This window comes from Camelus bactrianus, chromosome 31 (assembly GCF_048773025.1).
Source record: "Camelus bactrianus isolate YW-2024 breed Bactrian camel chromosome 31, ASM4877302v1, whole genome shotgun sequence".
Taxonomy (NCBI): domain Eukaryota; kingdom Metazoa; phylum Chordata; class Mammalia; order Artiodactyla; family Camelidae; genus Camelus; species Camelus bactrianus.
Genome location: NC_133569.1, coordinates 13,355,742 through 13,369,234, shown reverse-complemented (window position 1 = coordinate 13,369,234; position 13,493 = coordinate 13,355,742). Strand labels below are relative to the sequence as shown.

Here is a 13,493-nt window from a genome sequence, read left to right as displayed (position 1 = left end):
TTTTGTAAATAAGTTCATTTGCCTCATTTTTTTAGATTCCACATCTAAGTGATATCATATGGTGTTTGTCTCTCTCTTTCTGGCTTACTTCACTTGGTATGATCATCTCTAAATGCATCTGTGCTGCTGCAAATGGCACTATTTCATTCTTTTTTATGGCTGAGTAGTATTCCATTGTATAAGTATATCACAGCGTCTTTATCCAGTCGTCTGTCCGTGGACATTTAGGTTGCTTCCATGTCTTGGCTGTTGTGCTGCTGTGAGCATTGAGGTGTCTGTATCTTTTTGGATTAGAGTTTTCTCTGGATATTTGCCTAGGAGTGGGCATGCTGGAAAGGATACTTTATTTCTAATAGAAGTTTCATGCTGTTTAAATGCTGATAATGAAAGAATATTTATATGACAGGGGAGTGGGACTCTTTAAATTGTAAAAGCCATCTCAGTACACAAGAGAGGACGTAGAAACCAATACGGGGCTTCCTCTCGCAGACGCACCACTGCCGGGACTCCCATAGAAGATGATGGTGTATTGGCACACTTGTGACACAGCTCTGCTCTGGTGTGTCAGGGGAGCCACTGGGAATGACAGAGTGTCTTGAAGGCACAGTGCAGTGGTATTCTAGTTACAGCGAGTTGAGGACCTCCCGTACAAGGCACTTCACATACCTTGCATGCGTGACATCTGTTTAACAGCCTTCTGGGATGGGTGCCATTTCTCCAGCTTTTTCCTGAAGGAAACTGAGGCTTTGAGTCATGTGGAGTTCTCTCTAGGTCCGTGTAAGTGGGAAGTGGCAGGGCCAGGTTTGAATCTAGGACTGAGCCCAAATCTCACGTTCTCTGTAAACAGGGAGACAGAGGGGCTTCTGTGTCCATAACTGACTTCGAAGGTTAAAGGACTGTTTATGGGAGAGAGAGGAGCAGTTTCTGATGCTCCAAGAGGCCAGTCTGTTTCTTCTGAGTGGAATCGTGAAGGAAGACAGACTTTATATTTCAGAATTAGGAAGAAATGATCATCTCATGAAGAAGGTAGGATTTCCCACCCAGATGGTGTTTAGCAAGTGATGACTTCTTAGGGAATTTTAGAAGAGACTGCTGCTTGGATAACCTCCACTCCCTCCCAGCCTCAAAAATATGATGTGATAGTACGTAAAAAGCACAAGAAATTTCCGTTAGAAATACCGTGTCTCTTACACGGCTTTCCTCGGGAGGGATCTGCGTTTTAGACTCATGACACGCGGACGGAGGGCCCGTTTCCACGAGAGAAGTTTCAGCGGCTCTCCGAAGAGTTCACAGGTGCCCTTCCTGGAAGACTGCCCGGTTATTCTGGAGCTTCCAGGACCTGGTCAGAAATACATTCGTTCTGGAGGATCAAAATACAGTCTCAACCCTCCACCAGCAGCAGGATTGGACTAGAACAAAGAGGGTCTATTACTCTCCTCAGTCCTTTCCAAAGAAGTAAATGGACATCAGTTAACACAGACTTTTAGAACCCGTGGGTTGTCCGACCTTGGGGGAGGATGGCTTCAGTCATTTTCAATGGGGTCTTGGTGTGTGTGTGTGTAAGAGAAAGAACTGTGTTTATTTTCAAATTTCTTCCTGTGTTTTACTACTTTTTTAGGGGGAATAATACCCCTTTCCTTTTCCCACCACCTCCTTGCTAAGTAAATACACTTCCATTTTCTGCTCTGGAATAGCAACTACTCTTACAAATCCAGGATTCGCTGAGAAGAAGATGTTCATCCTTGCGAGAGCACAGGAGGATTAGCAGAAAGCGCCTGCCCCTGAGCAGCTTTGAGAAATTGCAGTGCTGAGCATCCTCCCGGCTGCCTCCGCCCCTTGCCTCTCGGGTGCCCCAGTGAGCCTCCAGTCCTGTGAGGAGACTGAAATGATTACACAGCTGCCGCCCGTCATCCCCTTGGTTTCTCATCCCCCAGACTGAAGGTGATAAAGAAGCCAACCCGAGCCGTGCCGGGGCAGGAAATCCTAGATGTGGATGTGACCTTTCAGTCACTCGCAGAGCCTCTCCCTGTTCCTTGGCTAAAGGTGACTTTTATTATGAAGGAGGAAGGATGATTGAAGGCAGAGGGAACGTCTGGTGGATCCGGGTTCTAGATAATTCTGCCATTAATAGCATTCATTATTTGGGAGAGGAATTGAGCACGTAGCTATCAGTCAGATTTGCCCAGCGGGGTCTACCTGGATGAAATATCTGTGATTTCTCTCCTGCCCCAGCCTTTCTACGATTTTTGAAAAGCCTATTGTGTATGTGATGGGTGATCAGTAGAAGCTTATTGAATAAAAAAAATGATACCATGTGACTGGGAGACAATGACGGTACAGACCATGCTGTTTTCGCAATCTTTGATGTCCCTATTTTGAGACAAGTGCTTGAGAGGTGGAACCATCTTAAAACTGAAGTCCTTTCAGGTCGGTAACGATCCGAGACAGACTCAGCACATGCCTCATTGTGCTTCATAATAAGAGTGTCCGTGCCCATTTCTTCTCTGGTGAGCCCCAGAAGGTAACACGGTATTTGAGAGGATATTCTCAGGATGCAGACTGCTGGACTCCAGCTCCATAGCTTACTGACTTTATCCCCTTGAATGAGTTTCTTGATTTCCTCATCTGTAAATTGGGGATCACTCCTAGGGCCATTGGGAGGACATGGGATAAATGTTGTAAGGTACTTAGCACAGTCCCTGACATACAGCAAGTAAATGAATGTCCATCATTGTTACTTCATCCCTCAGGGCAGAGGCTAAAAGGAAATATGTCCATATCGAAGTGTGACACTAATAAGTAAGCAGGGCGTGCGGCGTCCGTATCTGCACACTTACGTGTTCTTGAGGTTTTAGATTACCATGTATTTAAAAAAATTTTTTAACATGTTTCAATACTTATGATAAAATAAACAACAAAATACTACCCAGCGTATAGAAATACATACAGAATGGCTTTGTGAAGTATCACTGAAGCCAAGCCAGTTAAATTCTTCTCTCCCTCAAAGTATCTTTATGTCTTGAACACATACTCTCTCTCTAGGAAGTGCAGTCACTGCCTGTTAGTCGTCACCAGAACATCTGTTATTCTGAAATTCGGAGATGTAATGCCAAAGTTTGTAAATGGATTGACAAGCCTGAGCAGAGTTCAGAATATGATCCTAGAAGGTAAAGAAGAATTCTATGTAAATAGAGTTGGAAATCTCTTTGTGTTGAGCAGACAGTTCATACCTTCACATTAACAATCTTCCAGACACAAAAGTCATTCAAGTTCCAGACAGTCCCTGGCAGATTATTTCAGTCACCACGTGGGCCAAAGAGTGGGCTTATGTATGTTCCCACTGAACGAGCAATGTCATATGTTACCAGTTTTCAGACTCCTTCAGTCAGCTTTCTACTGGAATTTTTTTTAAAAAAACAGCATTTAAATTTAACTTTTGTTCACCTTTCTTAAGACTTGTTTTTGTCTAGCAGGATTTTTATGCCTTTAGGTGCATATGAATTATTTATGCACCCAGATGATTTTCATTCTACATCCCCTTGCTGCGTTTTAAGTGAAAAGTTATGAGGGAATATTAAATAAGGCGAGAGCAAAACCAAGGGAAATGCAATAGAGTCGTGTGTGTGTACTGATAATACCAGCTGGCAAGTATTACCGGACTCAGCCAGAAAAAGAAAAAAACAACAAATATGAGATATTCCGTAGCTGCCTTCACTGGTGGTTCATTTTATATCCCCCTAAGGCAAGATTATTTCCTTGAAGACACCGTTCTGTAATATAACCCGTTCCTACCTCTAATCTCCCTGCTCCAAATATCAGGTAGTTTCAGTGAGTCATAATACGTTTTGTTAGCAGTGTCGGGGAAGGGACTAAATGAATGTCGGACCATCTGTAATGCCAGTGGACAAATTACCAAGTGTCATTTCTCCAAATCAAATGCATTTGCAAATCAAGCCCTGCAGTCGCTGCAAAAAAGCAGACAGTGCTAGACTCACATTTTACCTTCATTTTAAGTCGTAAATCCCCTTAGCGTGTCTTTTAAGCCCGCAGATACAGTTATGTGTCTTTTTCCATGCTGTTCACAGAGGAGTAGGAGAATGTGCCACACTTGCACTGTTCTGTCTTCACAAGGCCTTTCTCAAAGGACCATCTCTCTTAATCTTCCCCCAACACCATGAAGCGCGTGCATTCTTCTGTGCTGGAGCGACAGTTCTAGTTGGAAATCCCCCACTTAGCATTTTCATCTTCAGAATCTCCTCTCTGCAGTGAGCAGGCTTCTCTTTTGGCTTTCAAGTCAGGAATAAAAAGATGGAAATGGTGTTTCATGTCTAACTTGATCTTCTGTGTCTGTTACCTGACACCTGTTCCTTCCTTCCTTCCTCACCGTCAGCCACATAGTTTCTGTGTTAAACATTATACCTCACCCATGACAAAGCCAGAGCCCAGGAGAGCCCAGCAGGGCTGCTGGGAAGGAAGCCATCTGCCGACTTTCCGCTGGATCCTAGGAGGGTGCAGAGTAATATGTTTTGAGTGGCTTGTGGCGTTAAGACGACAAGACATGGGACACCAAGTAACCACAACAAACAATGAGTGATTTATTTTCTCCCTCTAGTACCTAAACCTGCTCCAATGCATCTATTAGAATCTATTTCTTTTTCTTTGGCAGCGAAAGAAAACATGCCCACAGGTCGAGTGACCAGGAACGGGCAGTAACGTGTTGAGGGCGGCGTGTGTGGAGCCTGGAAATCGCCAGCAGCCCCGCCATGTGATCTCTGCCCGTCCTCCATCCTCTTGGTGTTCTGTGATTTCTCTGTTGTAAGATATGCAGTGTCTTTTATCCACTGCAGTAAGAATAGGAAAAAATCTCTGAGACTCTTCCCCCTAGAGTTTTCTTGGGTGAGCATTTCAATTTTTTCTTTTTAAAGATCACAAATTTATTTAGTTTGAGATGTCAGCTGTGATATGGCTTCATTTCCCAGTCACCATGTGTCCTCTGTTTTAGCTGCTGGCATCATCCCATATTATTTTTTTGTCACCTGTGTAGAAAGGATTGGATCCCAGTCAGCCACTGTGTGCTTTCCCTTGGTGGAATACCTCTCTGAGCAGTTTATTTGAACTCCCCTCTTTTCTAGATTGCTCATGCTGGAAGATGTACTTACTAACTCTTCTCCAGTGATGATAAAACGGGTTGGAGTTGATAAATCTTCCCACGTACAGATTTTCAAAACTCCTATTGATCCATAGTGCTTTCATGTTAGAGAAAGAATTGAAGCATCAGGTCTAAAACAAGACAACTTCAGCCCCAGGGCTGAGGAGGCCGGCCAGCCGCTGGGGAGCTGTGATGTGAGGAGGCTTTCAGAACCTTCCCTCTGTGATTGATCAGTCACCCAGCCACACGGGGCATCCCCGCGAACGAAGGCGGTGGCCAGCGTGGGGCTGGTGCAACTCTGCGGCCCCGCAAGCAGCTCAGCCTGGCTGAGGCATGACTTGCCCTGACAGAGGGGCTGTCATAAGCCCCAAGGGTTGGGGCCTCTACGCAGTGGTCAGACCGAAGGCATTTTCTTGTCCCTCCAGAGACGGACAAGCGCGGGGAACCCAGAGTGAACTGCATGTCGACTTTAGCGCCACATCCTGGTCCGTCTGTTTTAGTGCTGTGATGGGAGTGACTTACTCCGGGCCACCAACAGAGGGGATTCGGGCTTTGACAATAGAGGCCCCACTTTAATCAGGAGCGGTCAGAATGTTCACACTGAAATCACGGGAATTCCCTGCATACGTTCAGTTTAAACCTGTTCACATAAAGACCGATGTTATTTTTAGCAGAAGTGCAGGAAGCATCTGAAAGCGAACAGGTGATGGTCCTGGTCCTGGCTGCCCGTCGGGGACCGCTGTGTGGGATGGGATGGGCAGACCTGGGCAGGGAAGTGGCTCCCATCTGCTCCAGGGGCCCCGTTCCCGGGGACTTCTCAGCCTCCCTGTTGCAGCCTTTTCACGGGCTGTGAGGCTGGCCGGCAGCAGGTCTGGCCCCGGGAGGAATGCTGGGGGCAGGATTTCAGGGGGTGTTGGGGGCTGTGGTGGCCACCGAGGCAAACCCTCTTCCTTAGCAAAAGTCTGCCCACGTGAGCGACATTGCTTTCTTCTCTTTTCAAGGTCTTTATGAAATTGCTCACGGACTGACTACATAAGTGCCTGTACTGTTTTTGTTTGTACATTTTTAGACCTTCAGAGCTCAAAGAGCTTGTCTCTGAACAGCATGAAGAGATCACCCCATTGTGTTGTGTGCCTGTGTGTTTAAAAATGTTTCATAGAAAATGTATACACGCAACTGACAAGCGATAGCCTCCTTTGACGTTCGTGTTACGTCTCTTAGTGCTCACAGTGAATGCAAAACAGGTGCTGGGAAGAGCCTAAGGCAGCTCCAGCAGGGGTAGCACATCTGTACTGTTACAATGACTTAGCAATTCCGGCTTAGCTGAGAGGCACGCCACGCGCGGGAGACTCCGCCCTGTCGCCGTCCATGGAAGTGCCCCTGCTCAGCTGGCGTGCTCCGGCTGGAGACGCCTGGTGCGTCCCTGCTTCCTCACTTCCTGGTCTGCTCGCTTTCCCCGAATGACACCACCGTGGGACTCTGCTAAGTTCTGACTTGCCTTCTGTTAAGAGGCTTATTTCTATTAAATGCCCTTTACCCCCAGTTTAAGCCATAAATGAAATCACACATTTTTGTAAACAGTGCTGAAGTCACCTATGTCTTTATGTCACAAAGGTACATTGACAATGCCTAGGGTACTCCTTTTTATTCTCAGCACTGCAACACACTTGGGGGAGAAGTTAACAAAACAGACTCAAAATCAGTTGAAAATCCTTTCAAAGGCTCAAAGTGCCAGTCAGATTCTTGCCAATATCAATTTATAGAAGGTAAGTTTGATTTCTGCTTCCAGAAGCTAAATTTCCAGTTCACTTGTCTCATTCTCTCCTCCCCAGCTTTAAAAAAATTTTTGTCATGGATAAGATTTCAGTTCCCCGTGTACCATTCCTGCTTCCACTTAAAGGCTATAATTAGGTCTTTTGTGTTTTCTGACTGCAGTCCATTCCAGGCACTGGGTGAGGGCCAAGATACTGTCTCTGCAGGGCCTTCCCCCAGTGAAGGTGGAGGTAACAGCAGAATGATTGCTGGCTTTTGTAATGTGAATTATAATACACAAGGCAAAACAAATTCGCCTTAATATAAAATGGGTTGTAAGGTTTTATTTCATCAGCCACCTGTCAAGCGAACCCAATTATAAATTCCAAAATAATTTTTAATCTTTGCATTCATGTTTCTTCCCATTTTCATTCTCAAAAAACACATCGAATTTCCACCGACACCCTCCTTCTGTTTATGTATACTTCCACTTCTTAAAAGCGAGTAACCAGACTACTTTAAAGCACGGCTTCATTTTTTCCAGTATGTTTTTTTTTTTAAGGTCAGAGTTAGTACTCAGTTCAGCAAGTTGTAGAATTAGGTGCTGGGAAAAACACCCTTCTTCCTGGTTACTCTCACACGACATGGAGTCATCCTCTGTGCACTGAGAGAGTACAACTGGCATTGGGAAAAGCAGACCTGACCTTGTATCTTAGATCCAGCACAAGATTAAGTGTGGGGTCAGTATCTGAAAAATGCTTTGCCACCCAAAAACCCACAACAATCTTAACAATTTTGGGGTGAATCTTACATATTAACTCCCCTGTAATTAGGCAACTGAGAACTACAATCTGGGAAGATTTTAAGGTTATAAATTGGGGCAGGAAATCGTAATAAAAGCCAGCTTCCGGACTCTTCTGTGTTTTATTAACTGGAGGGAAAAGGGCACCCAGGATCGATCTCCTGAAGGGCGCGGTCTGTCTGCTCAGCTTTCCTGGGCCAGAGCCCACAGACCTCGCAGTGTTCTGCAGTGTGACCTTCCTTGCTTATTTGAACCCGTTTACCATCAGCGCCTCTGCTTCAGTCGGACTGTCCGTGAACCCGCCGTGCTTCCTCCTGCCTCTTGGCCATGCTCTATCTTTTCCCTGCACCACGCCGCCTGTGACCCTGCCTCCCTCCTCCCGGCCCTCTGTCCTCCGGGGCTCACTCTGGTCCTCGCCCCTCACTAAGCCTTCTCTTGATGCATGCAGTTAACATCCCTCGCTCCCTCCTCTGAACTCTGAAACTTGTGTCTTTACCGGCTCATATTTTTGTTTCCTTTGTATATGATCTTACCTTATGTGCTCCTATGGATGGCGTTTTATACCTTTATATCCACTGCCAGCAGCACCATGGATTTATACCTCCTATGGGACTGAATTGAGGTCAGAAGTGGCCAGTGGCTCCTTTTCTTCCCCGCTCACACCCTCGGTCTGGTGATTTGAATTAGAGACTAAGTGCTGTGGCCTGAATGCTCATGTCCCCGGCCCCAGATTTACACAGCACAGCCTTAATTCCCTCTGTAATGGTATTTGGCTGTGGGGCCCTTGGAGGTGAACAGGCCCAGAGGGTGGAGCCCCCACTCACAGGATTATGCTCTTACAGGAAACGCGAGAGAGGCAGGATGTCTCTGTGCAGCAGGTGAGGACACAGCAAGACGGCGGCCGCCAGAGCCGGAGGAGGGCCCTCACCAGCGGTTTGACCACGCTGGCGCTCTGGTCTTGGACTCGCAGCCTCAGAGCCGCGGCTTTTCTACTCCCATCACCCATCCTTTTGTTTTTTCCCTTGTAGTACCAACTTGTGAGTGTCCTTAAAGCACCATGTTGATTATGAAAATCCATTAATAAAATTTTTGCTGACTTTTCTCAACTGCCTACCAAATAAAGACCAGATTCTTTTATCTGACAGATGTATTCCAACCCATAACCTATGACTGCTCAGCTAGACATGAGAGGATACTTTCCACTCACACCGGACCACCCGATGCTCCCTGGCTCTGCTTTACTCCCCAGTGCGTTGGCCCTGCTGCTTTGGAGGCCAGCAGCGTCTTCTCTCAGCTCACCCTGTCAGACTCTCAGACTCCTCTGCGCCCTCCCAGGCCCGGCTCAGTGCCACCTGCTCTTGTCTTCCAGGAGCCTCCCTCCTCTCTCCCCCGGTACGCCTCCACCTGCTCTCCTGGACTGCCACACTCAGGATGGTTTAACTCTTGTCACCCATTTGACTCAGAGCACTTACACGTTGCGTTGCTGTTATTTCTGTTATCTTACCATTCCTACTGGAGGGAAGAAATGGAACGTGGCATCATCACTTCAGTGTGTCTTTGGGCAAGTTATAAATGTTCCCATGTTTTTGTTTCCTGATTAGTTGAGTGGCAATAGGCCCTTCCTGCCTATCTCACTTGTTTTTTTGAAAATAAAATAAATAAAACGAATTCATCTCATAAGAGATACTGCAAAGGACTACACGGCTCTTACTTATATCTTATTATAAGATTCGCTGAGACTCTCTCTGGATGGTCAGTACACAGTTGGGAGTTGGTGGGGAGGTGAGAGTCTTTATTCTGGAGAAGAATTACCTGTGAACGTGACCGGCATAGACACCAACCCAGTATTTTGTACTTTCACTTAGATGTTGAGTTGATGACCACTGTAACAGTTCTAAGAGCAGTAGGAAAAGGTGGAGTCATCGAGACGTAAAATGGTGTAGCCACTTTGGGAAACAGTCTGGTGGTTTCTCAAATTGTTAAGCATAGAGTTACCATACGACCCAGCAATTCCACTCCTAGGAATCTACCCAAAAGAAACGAAAACATACGTTTAGACTAAAACTCGGACGTGAATGCTTATAGCAGTACTGTTCATCTCAGCCAAAGTATGGAAACAACCCAAATGTCCATGAAGTGCTGAACAGGTAAGCAAAATGTGGTAGGCCCACTCAGTGGGGCAGTGTTCTGCCGCAGAAAGCAGTGAAGCACTGAGACCCGCTACAACGTGGAGAAGCTTGAAAGCACTGTGCTAAGGGACAGAAGACAGTCGTAACAGATCTCATGTTCTGTTCCCCATTTCTGTGAATGGCCGGAACAGGTAAATCCACATAGACAGAAATGGATTGGTGGTTATTTGTGGCTGGGAAAGGAGGAGTTGGGGTACAAAGTAGTGCTATCTAAAGGGAACAGGCCTTTTTTTTGAGGCGATGAAAATGTTCCAAAATTGGCAGTAGTGATGGTTGCACATATCTGTGAAAAAACTAAAAACCACTGGGTTGTATACTTTCAATGGGTGAATTCTATGACTTGTGAATTACATTTCAATAAATTGCTATTTTAAAACATCAAAACTCCAAAACCAGCCATCACCTCCCCCCACCACACACAAGCAAAGAAAAAGAGCCTACAACTTACCAATGCCTGCTCAAGTTTCTGGAATCAAAACGGTTCAGATAATCAAAGACTAAAACGTTCAGCCCAGGGCGTGTGTCACACGTGTCCTTGTGGCTGGTGCTTTGTTTGCTCCCAGCTCATTCGTATTCCCCTGAAGGAAACCGTGTTCTGCTCTCTGCATCTGCAGTCTTGCCCATCGCTGAAGGTAGTAACCCATGGAGTCACAGCACGCTGCTGACTGGCCAGCACTGAGTCTCTGATTTTAACTGAGCTGCGTCAGGTTGTCCAGACCAGAAGTTCTCCTGTAAAAGGTGATGCCTCAGGTGGGAGAGAGAGGAGAAAACCCTGCGCTCCTGAACTCCAGGGAACACTTGGATGGCACCCACGTCTGCTGATGCACTTAAGTCAAGGCCAGGCAGTTACAGAAAAGAAAGTTCATGCAGGCGGGGACTTTCTGTTGTGAGAATTCCCCTGTCCTACTTGCTCTCTGAGACACGTGCTAAGATCGCCACCGAGTTCCCGTCGAGTTTTCATTTCTCTGTGTCGTGCAGAGACTGTTGCACATGAATTCAGTTTCATTGCTCTGCTCTGTCTTCTTTCAGGTATAGTGGGGGTGTGTGGGCCTCGCAGCCCTTTCCTGGGGGCCACGTTAACCTACTGGGAAGCTGGGTTTCACACTGTCTCTTGCAGACATCCCCGCCGGTGTCTGACTTTCTGGGTCTCGGCTGCTTTGATGGCCTCTGTGTCTTAGCACATCCCATCACCTGGAGACTCCTCTTCCTCCTGGTGCCGGAGAGAATGGGACAGAGAAGTCTCTGTCACCTTCCCCTGTCCCCTTGACCCTTTAGCCCCTTCAGTAGGAAAACATCAGATGACGCGGCGTATAGACTATTTATCAAAACACAGTAACAGCGATAACCAGAAAGTTAATATTAACATTTATTAAGCAGTTACTATTCACCGTTCACTATGGGGGACGCTCTGCTGAATTCCAGCAACTCTTGAACATACACTTTTGTTGTGCCTGTTTGATGGGTGAGTAAACCAAGTCTCAGAGGGGGAGGAACTTGCCCAGGTGACGCGGTCGTTAACGATGGGGCTAGGTGGTCACCTGGGCGGGCTCTCTGACACTGTTAACCACCAAGATTCGATTCCTGAGTCGTCTGGAATTTTCTCTGTACATTTGAAGAAAATGACCGCAGACTCAGGTTTTCACCACGTGAGTGTCCACGTGCCGCACATCTTCCATGCATCCTGTGGACCATCTCCGCGTCTCTCCACCCTGCTTGGTGCGGCCACAGGTGTCACCTCCTGTCATTTGACTGTCTCTGCTCGGCCCTGTCTCTGGGTTCTGGTAACCAGGCCGTCTCTTCGCCTAAGGGTGGTAACACATGCGCTACCAGCCCCGGGCACCACCCTGATCCCTGGTTTCTCCACGCCCTGCCCGCACCTTTGTAAACAGACCTCGTATTAAACTCCCCTGAGTTTCTCTGTTACTCATGTGCCACTGGTCTCCTGCTGGGACCCGAGCTGGTCCAGTCCCTCAGGGCGTTCCCCCAACCCTGGCCTGGACCTGTCTATAGCTCACACCCCTGCCTCCCTGCCGTGGCCCCCAGGTAAACTCTGCTGCCTTCCTTCCGCAGAAGGACAACGTTCAACTCTGGTTCTGCCCCGAGTCCCCCAGGCTCAGGCTGGCCTTGCGGGGGTGGGGGCCTGGGGAGCAGGGGAGGGGCCGTGAAGTGCCCCCAGGTCTGTCCAGTCTCCCCGCCCGGGAGGACTCTGGTCACTGAAGCCTTAGTAACTCACTGCACCTCTCAAGGATCTACACTAATTATTTTCTCAGAGACAGCATGACCTAGCCCAATCCGAATAAAAACATATTTCTTTCACTCCCAGGGCGGTGGCCCAGACCCGCAGAAACAGTGGATCTTGACTATTGTGCCTCAGCCATGGGTTTCAGGCTCTGTTCTGCTCCGCCTGCAGCCCTGGCAGCAGAAACAGAAGCCCATCACAGCTTTTAGTGGCTCCCTGGGGGATGTTACCCGCGGTGATCAAATTACTTTGATTCAGAATTTGGGGCTGGGCACTTGGAACGATGCTTCCTTGTTCATAAGCGGATTGCGATGAGCAGCCTTGCTTCTGTGGAATTCTCTCTGCTTTGCCTTTTCCCCTCACATTCTGAAAACAACAGTAAACCTGCGACCTAGGGAGGCCCTGCAGAGAGGCACCCAGTTCAGGGTTTGAAAGGTCACGAAGCCTTCTTGCAGGAAGTTACAGGGGCTTTCTGGGTGGAGGGGACAGTTTGTGCAAAGGCCCGGAGGCAGGAGAAAGTGTGAGAAATCTGGGGAACTGAGTTGCCGGACTGCACGTTTCCAGGAGTTCATCCAGTTCAAGCATCCTCAGGCGCTAAGGATGAGGGACCAGACGTGGGCTCAGTAGGGCCACGCGGTTTTTCTGTATAGCGGGCATCTGTTCTGGTGTTTAGCGCCCTGACGTAGAGTGACCTGACCTCCCACAGACTGTCCCAGTTTTAGCACTGAAAGTCCCATGTGCGAGGAAACTCCTTTGCTCCAGACAAACCAGCTCACCCTGTGCTGTGAGAGCAGTTCCAGGCTTTGGGCATCACTCCTGCGTTAACACACGTGCACATGCGCATAACGTAGTCCGGGTTCGGGTTTGCGTTCTCAGGTCCCGGCTTTACAGGGTGATGTGTTCAGTGGTCCTCTTGCTCTTGTAGTTTTGAGCAGGAGTTCTAATTCGAAGCATCATCTCAGACGACCTTCCCTCACCTTGACAGGCTTGAGTATTTTTTCCTAAGTGTAGTCTCTGAGGCATCTTACAATTCCCTTTCCTGCTGTCAGACTGAGTTTCCCCCGAGGATCTTTGAAGATCTCTCTCTTCAGACTTTTCTGCTCAGGAGAAATTCCTTTTGCGCTTCAGAAGATGTCTGGCTGTATTAAAACAAGCCTGGCTACAGCTGGAATGTCTGAAGGCTGTTCCAGAAATGGTGGGTTTTTGTTTTAATTTTAGCTGCTAGATCGTGTATTTAGCATAGACCGATCTGCAAGAATAGCAGGTATCCCAGCTGAATTGTGTGGCAGGCAGGACGTCTCCCATCAGCCGCCCTCTGAGCCGAGCAGCTGTGCTCTGACTGCCTTCCAGGCAGCTGGTCTG

The 13,493-nt window shown here is 47.6% G+C and overlaps 1 long non-coding RNA gene across 1 annotated transcript in view; it reads left to right on the top strand.

Moving 5' to 3' along the window:
* Positions 1-10,448, top strand: part of LOC141575732 (uncharacterized) — a 35,614-nt gene extending 25,166 nt beyond the window's left edge. The window contains exons 2-3 of the long non-coding RNA XR_012503498.1: positions 8,546-8,740; positions 8,849-10,448. This is a non-coding gene — a long non-coding RNA (uncharacterized LOC141575732). The remainder of the gene's footprint in view (positions 1-8,545; positions 8,741-8,848) is intronic.
* Positions 10,449-13,493: the final 3,045 nt, after the last annotated feature.